A 17,824-nucleotide genomic window follows, 5' to 3' on the forward strand; every position below is an offset into this window, starting at 1 on the left:
ATGAAATGCTTTGAATTATAAAGTGCTGAAGGGAAAGTTTTGTTTTGTTTTGTTTTGTTTTGTTTTTCTCCTAGGGAAGAAAGGATCTTTACTTGACTCATCAAGAACCAGTGATCTATAACTCATTAGGAGTTGAAGATATGTTCATCTAAAACCAGAAATACTTAGTATTTGATAATCATCATGATGTGGGAAACAAAGGTAGAAGAGAAGTTATTAAACTAAATTTCCTTACTATCTAGAGCCACTGACAAGTCCTTGAAACAGACAGAGTGACATTCCTCTAGGGACTCAACTCCCTCCACCTTAATACTTTGCTAAGGGCAAAAGACAATCCTAGCCTGACCTCTACCTTCCACCGCCCCTCACATCCACCCCCAACCAGGATTCTGTAAGTCTATTTTATTTTTATCTATTTATTTATTTATTTTAAAGAATTTATTTATTTATTTGACAGAGAGAGAGATATCATAAGCAGGCAGAGAGAGGGGGAAGCAGGCTCCCCACCAAGCAGAGATCCAGACACAGGTCTCAATCCCAGGACCCTGGGATCATGACCTGAGCCAAAGACAGACTTTAACGCACAAAAATTCCTTTGGAAACTTCATCTCTAAACCCTCCAAGATACGTGCTCGCAATCATCCCCAAGCATATGGTCCACTGTTATGGTCCACATCTGAAGCGTCTCATGACTAAGGTTTTATTAGACATTGATAAATGGCCTTTCCCCAACAACAGCTAGCCCCTCAAGGTTCTGGAAGCCTTGCTTCCAAAATTCCTTAGAGACTTACCATATCCTTGATCCCTCCCAACTTACAAGTATATAATGGGCCATTCCTCACAAGGCTGGTGCTGCAGCTGCTCTTTCTGCCCAGGGGTCCTGACCCATGCTTTAATAAACCACCATTTTGCATCAAGGACATCTCAAGAATTCTTTCTTGGTCATTGGCTCTGGACTCCACCCCACTGAACCTCACTTATATTCTAAAATTTCATCCATCATATCTTGGTTGCCTTTACTGAGCCAAATATTTAGAAGCAGCTCTATTATCACATAGAGTAATTCCTTTTATTTACAACAAAGAGATATGTATGATGTAGAAGGTAATCTGCAAGTCATTAGTTCTTTTTCTGTATAACAGTAAAATCTGAAGTCTGTCACTTTCTAAATGGAAAGTATCATGGTAATATTTTCATCATCTAGTACCAAGATACACATAATGTATTTTGTTAATTCTCTTTCTTCAGCTGGGGTAACTAAATAGAAAACAGTTTATATAGTCATTGAATTGGATTCTGTTAGACTATAAAATAAAAGCTTGTAAAAAAACTGAGAGAACTTGACCTCTCAGGTATTTTTATTGCCACATAATAGATTTTATTCTAAAAACATGTCTTCTGTGTTTTTTTTTTAAAGATTTTATTTGTTTATTTGACAGACAGAGATCACAAGTAGGCAGAGAAGCAGGCAGAGGGTGGGGGGAAGCAGGGTCCCCACTGAGCAGAGAGTCCAAGGCAGGGCTCGATCTCAGGACCCCGAGATCATGACCTGAGCCAAAGGCAGAGGCTTAACCCACTGAGCCACCCAGGCACTTCATGTCTTCTGTGTTTTAATGCTGATTTCATTATTGTTATTGTTATTTGAAATCTAAATTTGGAGAAATCTAGATGTTGGAATTCTCATTATATGCTACTGCTGAGTAATCTAGGACAAGTTATTAAGCTCTCTGAACCTGACTTTCTTTACCTATAAAAATATCTATGTGATAGGTTTATTATAAGTACCACAATAAATAAATTAATAGATATAAACATGAAGTTTATAGTCTTAACAAATTAATTAGTGTTCAAAATAATTTAAATACTTAAACTTATAATAAGCTTATATGCATGTATGTTTTCAATATAATTTGATATATTTCATCAGTAAAGCCACATAGACACATAAAATAATTGAAAATTGAAAATTTGCCAAACATGTAGAGGGAAAAGTAAATGCACCCATCATCTAGGCTCATATAATTTTAAATATTTAAATTTAAATATTTTTTCTATTTTTCCTGGAAGTTAAAACAAAAGAAAATGGAAATTTTCTTTCTATTTTTTTCATGAGAGATGGTGTTTTTTGATATTTAAGCATATTTTTACAGAAAACACAGACTTTTTTAAAGCCTATCTGACTACTTTCTATTTGGGGCATAGCATTAAAAATACTACCCAATGAAGAGTTTAGGGATTAAGCTGATAAACTCCAGCAGGCTGCATTCTCATTCTAATTTGATGGAAAAAATGTTATAAATATACTTGTCTACCTTCAATGAACAAAACTTTAACTATTTCTTCTGTCATCCAGGACTTTGACAAGAACTCTTTCTTAGAGAATTCAAGTTTAATTTCTCTGCTGAGCTCACTGGTAAATCTCCATAAGTTACAGTGCTTTTAACGTAGTTTCCTATCATTTTTGCAGTTAAAGATGAAGTAAATAGTAATATAATAAATATGTATATGGACATGATTAGGAAAAAAGGATAAAATGATAACAGACTATTAGCCAAAGTACAAGTGTGAGTCAACAGGGTCTTCTAAATCAAGGTAAGTGGCTGAAATGTCCTCCAAAATAGGTGGGGAGACTGTGGTCAAAGAGCCTTGTCAGAGACCCCAGGGCACTGAGGCTGCCAGCTCTTACCCTCCTGCTCACAAAGAATCTTTGCCTGAGACTTTTGTGTATGTGTTTAATATCCACAGAAGAGTAGATTCGAAGCAGCTTAGGCATGTCCTGCTGAACCTTTCTCAGTTTCTTCAATAATCCAAAGGTACTTTCAGAAAGCTAGTGCCTTTCCCTTGTAACAGGACACTGTCAACAGCATAGTAGAAAGGTATTTATTTTTATTTATTTATTTATTTATTTACCGTAGGGAAAATTTTAAGGTAGGCTGGGATGACGAGTTATTGGAATAAAAAATGGAAGACTATTCTTTAATTTGGTGGAAAAGAGACTATGGGAAATCAATGTATAAGTACAACAATTAGAAAAAGACAAACTGCAGAATATGCCTGACTCTGCCTGCAGAATACAGAATATGCTCATCTACGTGCAGGCCAAAACACAGAGGAGACTGCAACTACTGTATCAGATATCTAGATATATGAACGTTATACATTAGCTTACATTCATGTACATGTCCATATTCCCATCCTGGGCTCAAAGTCTAATCCCTGGTGATGATCTTTGCAAACAAGAGCCAAAAACTGCCTTGCTGTCTGTGAGTCTGAGTGAATTGAATATGCTGGGACAGGACAGGTCTAAAGCTGCACTGAGACCCATGTCTTTTGGGCAGTGACTGGATCCACCTAAGTTTGGATTGGGTTAGAGAGCACACAAACTTGCCAGGCAGTCATGGTCAGTCTGTCTATGATCCACTCACTTTTGTTTTCTAGTTTAGGTTTTCCAGGTTGTCCTTAATGCCTCCCAAAACTAGGCCATAGAGGCAAGAGAGAGAGGAACCACAATTGTCCAGTTACTGTCAAAACTCAGTTTAACAGGACACCCAACATTTGACAATTGTGAGAACCAACTTTACATAAATTCTCCAGCTTTCTGAGGCAGAAATTGTGATTTGCTCCCCCTACCATCCCACCCTCATATTCAGGCACCCAAGGTTCAGGTTTTTTGTTTGTTTTCAGGTTGGTTGGTTGTTTGCTTAGTTCAGTAAATTAGTTCATAGATGGAAAGGGTTACTAGAGCTGAATTGCCTGGGGTCTCAATTCAGCTCTAGTAACCCTTTCCATCTATGAACTAATTTACTGAACTAAATAAACAAATAAACAATCTGAAAAAAACAACAACAACCCTATAAAACCACTTATGAGAAGATAAAAATGTCTTCAGGTGTTGTGTCTTTGTGATATGGGAGTACTCTGAAGTGCAAGGCGCAGGAGGACCCCTTCCTGTCTCAATCTAAGGTGAACACTGTTGCAGCAAAGCATTTATCTTTAGTTTTATTTTGCTTTTTTGCCTTGTCTTAAAATGCTGACTTATTTCCTATAAACCTTGTCACGAAAATAAAGAATGTATTTTGTCCCTTGAAAAAAGTGACTTTATTCCACACATTCTCTTACAGGGCAAGCCTACAGATTTAATGACCTTGCTTTTTGTCATTTGAGGTCAACAAGAAATAACTACAAGAAAGCGGACCTAAGCAAAGTCAAACTATTATTACATCCTAATCCCATGTTCAAGTTTGGAGATCTCAGACAGCTAATTGTAATAGAAAGGAAACTATCCAGTTCATTTACAATAGTGAGTTTTTAAGTATAGAATCTTAATATCTTGCTTGCTTTTTTCCCTTTGTATCTGCCAGTACTGAGGAAAAACTTATAAGGAAGGAAATATTGGCGGAAAACTACTTTAATTTCAGTAATAACTTACAATTAGAGCTTTTACCATTAATTATTTTATCACTGGATTTCTTTCTGTAAAATTATGGCCTTTACTATAAATATAAGAGGACAAGTGAATAGAATATTCTTTCTTGAGCTTCTTGTTCCTAAACTCCCATTGCTTCATGGTGAACTTTATCTTATTTATTTTTTTATTTATTTATTATTTTTTGTGAACTTTATTTTAATCTCTACAATTTAATCTTTCTTTTTTTGTGTGGTAAAAACATTTAACATGAAATCTACCTTCTTAGCAAATTTTAAATGCACAATACAGTATTGGTAACTATAGGCGCAATGTGGTACAGCAAATCTTTAGAATTTATTCATATTACTAACTGCAACTTTATATCTAAACAACTCCCTATTTCTCTTCCCTTCAGCCTCTGGAAATCACCATTCTAGTCTCTGTTTCTATGAACTTGACTATTTTACACACCTCATATCAGTGGAATCATGACGTATATTTGTCCTTCTGTGACTGGCTTATTTCATTTAGCATAATGTCTTCCAGGTTCATTAGTGTTCTCACAATGGCAGGGTATCCCTCTTTTTTAAGGCTGTGTAATATTCCATTGTATGTATATATAATATTTTCTTTATCCACTCATTCATCCAAGAATGCTGAGCTATTGTGAATAAATGCTACAATAAATATCAGGATCTTTGAGATCCTGATTTTGATTCTTTTGTGTATATATACCTAGAAATGAGATCACAGGTTCATATGGTAATTCTATTTTTAATCTTTCAGAAATCTCCATACTGCTTTTCTTAGAAGCTTTCCCATTTTATATTCCAATGTATCAGCGTTCTCTTCTCTCCACATTTTTTTTATCTTTAGTTATTTTGATAACTAACATCCTAACAGGAATAAAGTGGTTTTGATTTGCATTTCATTGATGATTAGTGATGTTCAGTGTATTTTCATATATTTTTTGGCTATTTGTATGTCTTCTTTGGAGAAATGTCTCTTCAGTTCTTTCCCCATGCTTTTAAAAGGTTTTATTTATTTATTTGAGAGAGAACTACAGCACATGAGAGAGAGTACAGGCAGAAGGAGGGGCATAGGGAGAAGCAGACTCCCCACTAAGCAGGGAGCCAGATGTGGGGGCTCAATCGAGGACCTGAGCTGAAGGCAGATGTTTAACTGACTGAGCCACCCAGGGTCCCCCTCATTTTTTTAATCAGGTTATTTGGGATTTTGCTATTGTTTTAGGAGTTCCCTATATGTTTGTAAGCTAACCCCTTATCAAATATATGGTTTATAAATATTTTCTTCCATTCTATAGGTTACCATTTTCACTGTTGATTGTTTCCTTTGCTATGCAGGAACTTTTTCAGTTTGATGAAGTCCCACTTGTCTATTTTTGCTTTTGTCGCTTATGTTTTTGGTGTCATGTTCAAAATCATTGTCAAGATCACTGTTGTGAAGTTTTTCTCCCAATTTTTTTTCTAGAAATTCTATAGTTTCATGTCTTATGTTTAAGTCTTTAATCCATTCTGAGTTTTTTTTTTTTTTTAAGATTTTGTTTATTTGACAGAGATTACAAGTAGGCAGAGAGGCAGGCGGGGTGGGGTGGGGGAAGAAACAGGCTCCCCGCTGAGCAGAGAGCCCAATGAGGGGCTCGATCCCAGGACCCTGGGATCATGACCTGAGTCAAAGGCAGAGGCTTTAACCCACTGAGCCACCCAGGTGACCCTTGAGTTGGTTTTGTGTATAGTTATGACAAGTGTCCAATTTCATTCTTTTTCATGTTGATGTCCAGTTTTCCCAGCACCACTTTTTGAAGAGATTATTCTTTCTTCATTGTGTATTCTTGACTCCCTCATGGAAGATTAGTTGATCACTTATGTATGGGTTTAGTTCTCTATTCTGTTGCCTTGGTCAATATGTCTTTTTTTTTTTTGCAAATACACTGTTTAAATTGCATAGCTTTGTAGTATATTTTGAAATTAGAAAGACCAAAGCTGGAGACATCATGCTTCCTAATTTCAGAATAATCTTCACAATTTTAAATAGGCAAGCATCCCAATTCTCTGGGGTTTTCCAACACTGAAAAGGTCTACAGTGCTTGAACTAAATATTGGACTAAGAATAAGTAGAATGGCATTATTTTAAAAGAATTTATTGCAAGGGCAACTTATTATTATGTTTTTAATATCGGTTTCTCAAGATTTCTTTAAGTTGTGATAAAGCAAAATGTTGGAACTTATAAATGCATAGTTTTTAAAATGTATAATTTTTTCATAGGAAACTGTGTTCATTTGAAGATGGAGGTATTCCCTGGAGGCCATGCATAAATAGGGAGGTGCTATCCATGTACTGAGTTATCTTAATGGTTTATAGTCACATTAATCTTTAAATTGAGCTCTGAATTTAGTCATTTGTAAATAAATGCTCTCTGGAGAGATCATCATCAAGAAGTAACTAAGCAATTGTTTAAAACTAAAGCCTGTTTTCTGAATTAATGAAGCAACTTTCATTATGGACAATCTAAAAATTGCAGGCTATTTCCTATTTACCTATTGATGCATTTTAATGAGTGTGCAATAACCTAAGAAATGAGAGGTTTTCAACTTTGAAATTTACCTGAAATCATGATCACAGTATGCAATGTCAAAATGAGTTTAGTTAGTAAATCTTTCCACAAATTAAACCTGTCATTTTTCTCATGTTTATATTTTATGTTATGTAAATTATATCTATCACAGTAAAATGAGTCAATGCCTTTTATATGTTAATTGCTATTATTAGAATTTTATCATTTGTCATTTATTTTTTAAGGCACTAGTTTACATGATTCTCAAACTAAGTGTACATGTAAACTTTAGTAATGGGTATTGATTTTTCTAAATATGTGTCATAACTAGAAGATCCTTCTGTTGACCCCAAAATACTTGCCTGTATTGAATATCTTTCTTCCTTTATGGACTAAAGCCTTCTACTTTTTAAAAAAATTTTATTTATTCATTTAGGACATAAAGAGACAGAGAGATAAAGACAGCATGAACAAGGTTGGGGGAGAGACAGAGGGAGAGGAAGAAGCAGAGTCTCACTAATCCAGAAGGCTGATGTGGGGCTCCATCCCAGGATCAGGAGATCATGACCTGAGCCAAAGGCAGATGCTTAACCATCTGAGACACCCAGTCACCCCACCTTTTACTTTTCAAATTCAGATTATATCAATTTTATTTTTAATAATTGAGAACATAAAAGTATCTTTAGTTTTCCATTACAGTTCCACCTTATTATTTTACTTTTTTGAAATGACTAATTCTTTCTTTAATATGTTCATCTGTAGTTCTTTTATTTTGTATTGAGAAAAAGATACATATCTTAAAACCCAATTAGAGGAAAACACAAACTCTCCTCAAAAATTGAAATTTAATTATAAAATAGTTTATAACTTACTAGCATATTAAAATTAAATTTTTGAAATGTATTTAGTCATAATGATATAAAGACTTCATTTTAAATGTTACTGACACACTCTTCCTCCTTCCACCACATTATTGTATTTGAATTATACCCATATATGTCTCCTTGTGTCTAAATTTGGCACAAGGTTTTCACTGAAGTCCTCAGATTTTTTTCACTGAAACCACCTGTTAACACACTGTATGTTTGTTATAATTTCCCTGACAAATTATACTTACTACAGAGAATAAAAATGGCCAGTGACCATTATATGCCTATGTGGCTCTTTATTTGAGCCACAACTTTGTGTCATGAAGACACATAGATTCCAAAACAACAAATAAATAAAAAGTACATTGGTCAGACAGAAAGGCTAAAATTCACAAGATAGGAAGCAACAAATGTTAGCGAAGATGTGGAGAAAGGGGAACCCTCTTACACTGTTGATGGGAATGTAAGCTGATACAGCCACTCTGGAAAATGGCATGGAGATTTATTAAGAAGTTAAAAATTCAGCTACCCTACAACCCAGCAATTACAATAGATATTTACCCCAAAGATACAAATGTAGTTATCTGAAGGGGCACCTGCACCCCAATGTTCATAGCAGCAATGTCCACAATAGCCAAACTGTGGAGAGAGCCAAGATGTCCATCAACAGATGAATAGATGAAGAATATGTGGTATATATATATATATATATATATATATATACACATACATATACACACACAATGGTATTACTCAGCAATCAGAAAGGATGAATACTTGCCATTTACATCAATGTGGATGGAACTGGAGGTTATTAGGCTGAGCAAAATAAGTCAATATATGTGGAATATAAGAAACTGTGCAGACAATCACAGGGTAAAGGAGGGAAAACTGAATGAGAAGTCATCAGAAAGGGAGGAAAAAACCATGAGCGATTCTTAACTATAAGGAAACAAACTGAGGGTTGCTGGAGGGATGGTATGTAAGGGGATGGGGTAATTGGGAGATGGGCATCAAGTAGGGCACATGATGTGATGAGCACTGGGTGTTATATGCAACTTATAAATTATAGAACACTACATTTGAAACTAATGATGTACTATATATTGACTAATTGAATTTAAATAAAAAAATTTAAAAGTGCACTAGTCGTGGATAATTCCTTATTTTTTCCTCATCTCCTTTCCACTGAGACTTGGATCATCTGTGCAGAACCACCCATGGCTTTTTAGTTTCTTCCTACATGTGTTGTGTGGAATTTGTCACAGTCATTTTACAGAAGTTTATTTTAGTTACATTTTATTGTTGCAAACTGACCAGCAATGCATACTTCAGAGTTTCCTGTTGGTTTTGATTAAACAGATAAACACGTCTAGTGTAACATAAATTAATTTGCAAGAAACTTGAGTTTTTCTCTTTGTCACTTTCATTATAGGAAATGTAGTAGTTTATAAAGTAGAGAAAGCAAGAAAAAGTTCAGAGCTTTGGGCTTAACATAGTGATTGAAATGGAAAGCCATGTAAAACCTCCAAGGATGTGTTCTTCCAAGAAAGGCAAAGAATTGTGGAAACACTTTACATGATGGGATATATAAGTAGGGCCCTGGAGGTCCAGATATGAAAACAGACTACTGGAGTTAAGCACTTAGCTGAAAATTGCTTTCTATCGTCTGAGCTAGAAGTAATCAGAAGCCAGGCATGAAGGATTAAAGCAAAATACTTTAGGTATATACTTGGCTTCTAAAAGTTGGAATTTTATTTTTCTTCTTTCATGCCCCGGCTAAAATCTGATTCTCTTCATAATTTTCAGAATTAAAGGGTTCCTATGATCATTTTCTTTTTAAAGTTAGAAAAACATATATATTTACAATAAAATCAGCACTTTAGAGCTTGTTGGGTAGTTATAAAATATAGTGTAATGCTGTCACATTTTCCTCTGAAGAATCATAACTCCCAAAAGAGATTTTGAGGGGTATTTGGTGAAAACTATCTTATGATTGATAAGAAAAATGACACCTGGAAAGAAAATTAAAATGCTAACCTCTTCATCTTTAATCCTTTGTCCATAACTATTCAGATAATGTTATTGGGGGGAAAAACCCCACTAAACACTAGATCAGGTGTTTCCTAATGGAATGCGAGCAAGTACCCTGATAAAAGGCCAAGGCTATAGTAGTCAAATTGTTTTCTAGTCAATTCTGATGTCAAATATTGTCCTTTTTTTAATTGTAGTTGCGACTTATAGTTTAAAAACAAGCCAGTGTACTCTTGAATAGTCAAAACTAGATGATACTGATTTAAGTAATAGGGTCATAGCTAATGTAGCTTTCAATTTTTAAGATCTGTTTTCCCTTGGAAAAATCATTGCTCCACAATATAATTGAAAAATGAAATGTCTCCAATGATTCTCATATATTTTAGACTTTCCAAAGACATCTATTATTATCTTATACTAATAATGGGTACCACTTATTGGCCATTTAGGAAAAACACTTTGTCAACATTTTCTAAGTTGTTATTCACATAATCTTATGAGATAGGTATTATTTTTCCCAATTAACTGAGGAGAAGACTGAGGCTTAGAGAGATGATGTAACATTTCCATGGTCCCACAGTATTGGTAGTCTTCTCTAACTTTTGGAAAGCTCTGTATTACTTTCTTTTAGGAACTCTTTTATATCTCCTGTTCCACACAATTTCAATGGTACTATCACTGAAGTAGTACAGGTTTCTTACTATGGAGCTGGACACATAACCCTACCTAAACCATTAGAGCCTTTGGGAGAGAACTGATGTGTACTAGGAGGGGAAGGAATTTCTGGACCCTTCTGAAATTGTTATCTGTAGGAATTGTGTAAGCCATAGGACTTGCTGGGGTCCACCTTTCCAATATGTGACTTGAGGAGAGAAATAGCCAAGTGGGAAGAAGCAGAGCCAAGAAAAGGAGAAAAAACAAAATCTTGATAACAGCATTTTCATCCTTGGCATGAAACCCATTCTAGTCCTGGACCACCACAGTCATATGCAAACAAAAGCCAAAGTTCTAATACTCTCTTATTATATGTCACTCCAAGAATCATTTTATAGTCATATAAAATGGTTTACAATCACCCCATACAATGTATACTTTTGTTTCTGTTTTCTCAACATATCAGCTTTCTCTTCTGTTTTTCCATCTTCACAGTAGAATATAACTGCTATACAGCTTCCCAAACTACATATTAAAATTCTGGCCACATGCACAGCCTAATCATCTGTTTTGAGTTCTTGTTCCAAATTTAATGGACTTTATGTAATCACCTGTAGCTTGGAAAGTGGCACTGCAAGGTGCACGAGCAGCTGTCAACAACCCAACTCTGAGGGGGTGGGAAATTGAGAGCAAAGAAGGCCTGGGTAGACTTTCTAAAAGGCATCATGCCAAAAGTTTTCAGTTCTTTTTCAACAGGATTTTCGGCCATCTAATCCTTCTTAATTGGTGAGGTGTACAGTGTTCTTTTACCTTATTAATTATTTCTTAAGCTGTTACTTTATTTAGAAAACTAGTTTTGAAGTGGAAGAGATTTATTTGTGAAAACTACTTCAATTCAAGTAATGAAGAAATTCAAATCAGAGGTGCCTGGCTGACTGCCTTCAGCTTAGGTCATGATCCTGGGGTCCTGGTATGGAGCCCCTCATCAGGCTCCCTGTTCAGTGGAGAGTCTACTTCTCCCTCTTCCTCTGCCCTCCTTGTGCTCATGCCCTGTCTCTCAAGTAAATAAATGAAATATTTAAAAAAAAACACCTGCAAATCACATAGTGAGTTCAGAAAAGAATGATCAAAGTTAAAATTATTATTATTTTTTTTTATTTTAATAAACATATAATGTATTTTTATCCCCAGGGGTACAGGTCTGTGAATCGTCTGGTTTACACATTTCACAGCACTCATCATAGCACATACCCTCCCCAATGTCCATTTCCCCACCACCCTCTCCCATCCCCCTTCCCCCCCGCAACCCTCAGTCTGTTTCTTGAGATTGAGTCTTTTATGGTTTGTCTCCCTCCCAATCCCATCTTTTCATTTTTTCTTTTCCTACCTCCCCCCAAACCCCCCCCACCTTGCATCTCCACTTCCTCATATCAAAGAGATCATATGATAGTTATATTTCTCCGATTGACTTATTTCGCTAAGCATGATACCCTCTAGTTCCATCCACGTCGTCGCAAATGGCAAGATTTCATGTCTTTTGATGGCTGCATAGTATTCCATTGTGTATGTATACCACATCTTCTTTATCCATTCATCTGTTGATGGACATCTAGGCGCTTTCCACAGTTTGGCTATTGTGGACATTGCTGCTATAAACATTCGGGTGCACGTGCCCCTTCGGAGCACCACGTTTGTATCTTTAGGATATATACCCAGGAGTGCAATTGCTGGGTCGTAGGGTAGCTCTATTTTCAGTTTTTTGAGGAACCTCCACACTGTTTTCCAGAGTGGTTGCACCAGCTTGCATTCCCACCAACAGTGTAGGAGGGTTCCCCTCTCTCCGCATCCTCGCCAGCATCTGTCATTTCTTGACTTGTTAATTTTAGCCATTCTGACTGGTGTGAGGTGGTATCTCATTGTGGTTTTGATTTGTATTTCCCTGATGCTGAGTGATGTGGAGCATTTTTTCATGTGTCTGTTGGCCATCTGGATGTCTTCCTTGCAGAAATGTCTGTTCATGTCCTCTGCCCATTTCTTGACTGGATTATTTGTTCTTTGGGTATTGAGTTTGATAAGCTCTTTATAGATTTTGGATACGAGCCCTTTATCTGATATGTCGTTTGCAAATATCTTCTCCCATTCTGTCAGTTGTCTTTTGGTTTTGTTAACTGTTTCCTTTGCTGTGCAAAAGCTTTTGATCTTGATGAAATCCCAATAGTTCATTTTTGCCCTTGCTTCTGTCGCCTTGGCGATGTTCCTAGGAAGAAGTTGCTGCGGTGGAGGTCAAAGAGGTTGCTGCCTGCATTCTCCTCAAGGATTTTGATAGATTCCTTTCGCACATTGAGGTCCTTCATCCACTTTGAGTCTATTTTCGTGTGTGGTGTAAGGAAATAGTCCAATTTCATTTTTCTGCATGTGGCTGTCCAATTTTCCCAGCACCATTTGTTGAAGAGGCTGTCTTTTTTCCATTGGATATTCTTTCCTGCTTTGTCGAAGATTAGTTGACCATAGAGTTGAGGGTCTATTTCTGGGCTCTCTATTCTGTTCCATTGGTCTATATGTCTGTTTTTGTGCCAGTACCATACTGTCTTGATGATGACAGCTTTGTAATAGAGCTTGAAGTCTGGAATTGTGATACCACCGACTTTGGCTTTCTTTTTCAATATTCCTTTGGCTATTCGAGGTCTTTTCTGGTTCCATATAAATTTTAGGATTATTTGTTCTATTTCTTTAAAAAAAATGGATGGGATTTTGATAGGGATTGCATTAAATGTGTAGATTGCTTTAGGTAAAATAGACATTTTCACAATATTTGTTCTTCCAATCCATGAGCATGGAATATTTTTCCATTTCTTTGTGTCTTCCTCAATTTCTTTCATGAGTACTTTATAGTTTTCTGAGTATAGATTCTTTGCCTCTTTGGTTAGATTTATTCCTAGGTATCTTATGGTTTTGGGTACGATTGTAAATGGGACTGACTCCTCAATTTCTCTTTCTTCTGTCTTGTTGTTAGTGTAAAGAAATGCGACTGATTTCTGTGCATTGACTTTATATCCTGACACTTTACTGAATTCCTGTATAAGTTCTAGCAGTTTTGGAGTGGAGCCTTTTGGGTTTTCCACATATAGTATCATATCATCTGCAAAGAGTGATAGTTTGACTTCTTCTTTGCCGATTTGGATGCCTTTAATTTCTTTTTGTTGTCTGATTGCTGAGGCTAGGACTTCTAGTACTATATTGAACAGCAGTGGTGATAACGGACATCCCTGCCGTGTTCCTGACCTTAGCGGAAAAGCTTTCAGTTTTTCTCCATTGAGAATGATATTTGCGGTGGGTTTTTCATAGATGGCTTTGATAATGTTGAGGTATGTGCCTTCTATCCCTACACTTTGAAGAGTTTTAATCAGGAAGGGATGCTGCACTTTGTCAAACGCTTTTTCAGCATCTATTGAGAGTATCATATGGTTCTTACTCTTTCTTTTATTAATGTATTGTATCACATTGATGGATTTGTGGATGTTGAACCAACCTTGCAGCCCTGGAATAAATCCCACTTGGTCATGGTGAATAATCCTTTTAATGTACTGTTGGATCCTATTGGCTAGTATTTTGGTGAGAATTTTTTCATCCGTGTTCATCAAGGATATTGGTCTGTAATTCTCCTTTTTGATGGGGTCTTTGTCTGGTTTTGGGATCAAGGAAATGCTGGCCTTATAAAGTGGGTTTGGTAGTTTTCCTCCTGTTTCTATTTTTTTGGGACAGTTTCAGGGGAATAGGTATTAATTCTTCTTTAAATGTTTGGTAGAATTCCCCTGGGAAGCCGTCTGGTCCTGGACTTTTGTTTGTTTGGAGATTTTTGATGACTGTTTCAATCTCCTTACTGGTTATGGGTCTGTTCAGGTTATCTATTTCTTCCTGGTTCAGTTGTGGTAGTTTATACATCTCTAGAAATGTATCCATTTCTTCCAGGTTGTCAAATTTGTTGCCATAGAGTTGCTCGTAGTATGTTCTTATAATTGTTTGTATTTCTTTGGTGTTGGTTGTGATCTCTCCTCTTTCATTCATGATTTTATTTATTTGCGTCCTTTCTCTTTTCTTTTTGATAAGTCTGGCCAGGGGCTTATCAATCTTATTAATTCTTTCAAAGAACCAGCTCCTAGTTTTGTTGATTTGTTCTATTGTTTTTTTAGTTTCTATTTCATTGATTTCTGCTCTGATCTTTATGATTTCTCTTCTCCTGCTGGGTTTAGGCTTTCTTTGTTGTTCTCTCTCCAGCTCCTTTAGGTGTAGGGTTAGGTTGTGTATTTGAGACCTTTCTTGTTTCTTGAGAAAGGCTTGCACTGCTATATATTTTCCTCTCAGGACTGCCTTTGTTGTGTCCCACAGATTTTGAACTGTTGTGTTTTCATTATCATTTGTTTCCATGAATTTTTTCAATTCTTCTTTAATTTCCTGGTTGACCCATTCATTTTTTAGAAGGATGCTGTTTAGTCTCCATGTATTTGCGTTCTTTCCAAATTTCCTCTTGTGATTGAGTTCGAGCTTCAGAGCATTGTGGTCTGAAAATATGCAGGGAATGATCTCGATCTTTTGGTACTGATTGAGACCTGATTTATGACCCAGGATGTGGTCTATTCTGGAGAATGTTCCATGTGCACTAGAGAAGAATGTATATTCTGTTGCTTTGGGATGGAATGTTCTGAATATATCTGTGATGTCCATCTGGTCCAGTGTGTCATTTAAGGCCTTTATTTCCTTGTTGATCTTTTGCTTAGATGATCTGTCCATTTCAGTGAGGGGAGTGTTAAAGTCCCCTGCTATTATTGTATTACTGTTGATGTATTTCTTTGATTTTGTTATTAATTGGTTTATATAGTTGGCTGCTCCCATGTTAGGGGCATAGATATTTAAGATTGTTAGATCTTCTTGTTGGACAGACCCTTTGAGTATGATATAGTGTCCTTCCTCATCTCTTATTATAGTCTTTGGCTTAAAATCTAATTGATCTGATATAAGGATTGCCACCCCAGCTTTCTTCTGATGTCCATTAGCATGGTACATTGTTTTCCACCCCCTCACTTTAAATCTGGAGGTGTCTTCGGGTCTAAAATGAGTTTCTTGTAGGCAGCATATGGATGGGTTTTGTTTTTTTATCCATTCTGATACCCTGTGTCTTTTGATTGGGGCATTTAGCCCATTAACATTCAGGGTAACTATTGAGAGATATGAATTTAGTGCCATTGTATTGCCTGTAAGATGATTGTTACTGTATATTGTTTCTGTTTCTTTCTGATCTACTCCTTTTAGGGTCTCTCTTTGCTTAGAGGACCCCTTTCAATATTTCCTGTAGAGCTGGTTTGGTGTTTGCAAATTCTTTCAGCTTTTGTTTGTCCTGGAAGCTCTTTATCTCTCCTTCTATTTTCAATGATAGCCTAGCCGGATATAGTATTCTTGGCTGCATGTTTTTCTCGTTTAGTGCTCTGAATATATCATGCCAGTTCTTTCTGGCCTGCCAGGTCTCTGTGGATAGGTCCGCTGCCAATCTAATGTTTTTACCCTTGTATGTTACAGACTTCTTTTCCCGGGCTGCTTTCAGGATTTTCTCTTTGTCGCTAAGACTTGTAAATTTTACTATCAGGTGACGAGGTGTGGACCTATTTTTATTGATTTTGAGGGGCGTTCTTAGCATCTCCTGGATTTTGATGTTTGTTCCCTTTGCCATATTAGGGAAATTCTCTCCAATAATTGTCTCCAATATACCTTCTGCTCCCCTCTCTCTTTCTTCTTCTTCTGGAATCCCAATTATTCTAATGTTGCATCGTCTTATGGTGTCACTTATCTCTCGAATCCTCTCCTCGTGTTCCAGTAGTTGTTTGTCTCTCTTTTGCTCAGCTTCTTTATTCTCTGTCATTTGGTCTTCTATGTCACTAATTCTTTCTTCTGCCTCATTTATCCTGGCAGTGAGAGCTTCCATTTTTGATTGCACCTCATGAATAGCTTTTTTGATTTCAACTTGGTTAGATTTTAGTTCTTTTATTTCTCCAGAAAGGGCTTTTATCTCTCCGGAGAGGGTTTCTCTAATATCTTCTATGCCTTTTTCGAGCCCGGCTAGAACCTTGAGAATTGTCATTCTGAACTCTAGATCTGTCATGCTACCTATGTCTGTATTGATTAGGTCTCCAGCCTTCGGTACGGCCTCTTGTTCTTTTTTTTGAGGTGAGTTTTTCCGCCTTGTCATTTTGTCCAGGTAGGATTTGCTTTCTCCTGCTGTGGAATTCCGCTGTTCTTGGTGACTGAAGTTGGTTTTGGATGGGTTTCTTGTTGATCTTCTGGGGGAGGGGCCTGTTGTAGTGATTCTCAAGTGTCTTTGCCGCAGGCGGAATTGCACCGCCCTTGCCAGGGGCCGGGCTAAGTAATCCTCTTGGGTTCGCTTTCGGGAGCTTTTGTTCCCTGAGCGCTTTCCGTAGAGTTCCGGAGGACGGGAATGAAGATGGCGGCCTCCCAATCTCTCGGCCCGGAGGAGCCGAGAGCTTGGGGTTCCGCTCCTCAGTGCGCTCTCAGAGCAAAGCGCCCAATAGCCCCGCCTCCCTGGCTTGCGGTCGCGCCTCGAGGAAAGCAGTCAATTGTTGGAGCTGGAGAAAAGCGCCGGGTCGCTTTTGTCTCCGCGGCCTCCGGCCGCGCTCCGAGCCCACCCAGCCTGCGACTGGCAGAAGGTAACCCCGGGCTTAGAGCTCACTCCTCGGCTTTGTCGCTATAGCCGGCTTCCCTGCTCTAATACCTGCGAGCTCTGCGGCACTCAGACACCCCCAGTCCTTCTGTGACCCCGCGGGTCCTGGGGTTATGCTGACCCCGCCTGGGTTTCCCCCCAGTTTAGCCTCTGGAGCGATGTCTCCCAGTGGAGCCGACTTTTAAAAGTCCCGATTTTGTGCTCCGTCGCTCCGCCGTTTGCCGGGTGCCGGCCCCTCCCCCCGGGGTCTATCTTCCCGTCGCTTTGGATTCACTTCTCCGCAGGTCCTACCTTTCAGAAAGTGATCGATTTTCTGTTTCTGGGATTGTTGCTCTTCTTCTCTTCGATTTCCCGTTGGATTTATAGGTGTTCACAATGGTTAGATAAGCTATCTAGCTGATCTCCTGCTACCTGATGTCGTCTCAGCCTGCTACTTCTCCGCCATCTTGACTCCTCCCCTCAAAGTTAAAATTATTTTTAAGCAATCTCTCTTGAACTCATCACATGCTGTACTGACTGAGCTCGTCAGGCACCTCAAACAAAAGATATTTTTTTTT

This window comes from Martes martes (genome assembly GCF_963455335.1).
Source record: "Martes martes genome assembly, chromosome: 6".
NCBI lineage: Eukaryota > Metazoa > Chordata > Mammalia > Carnivora > Mustelidae > Martes > Martes martes.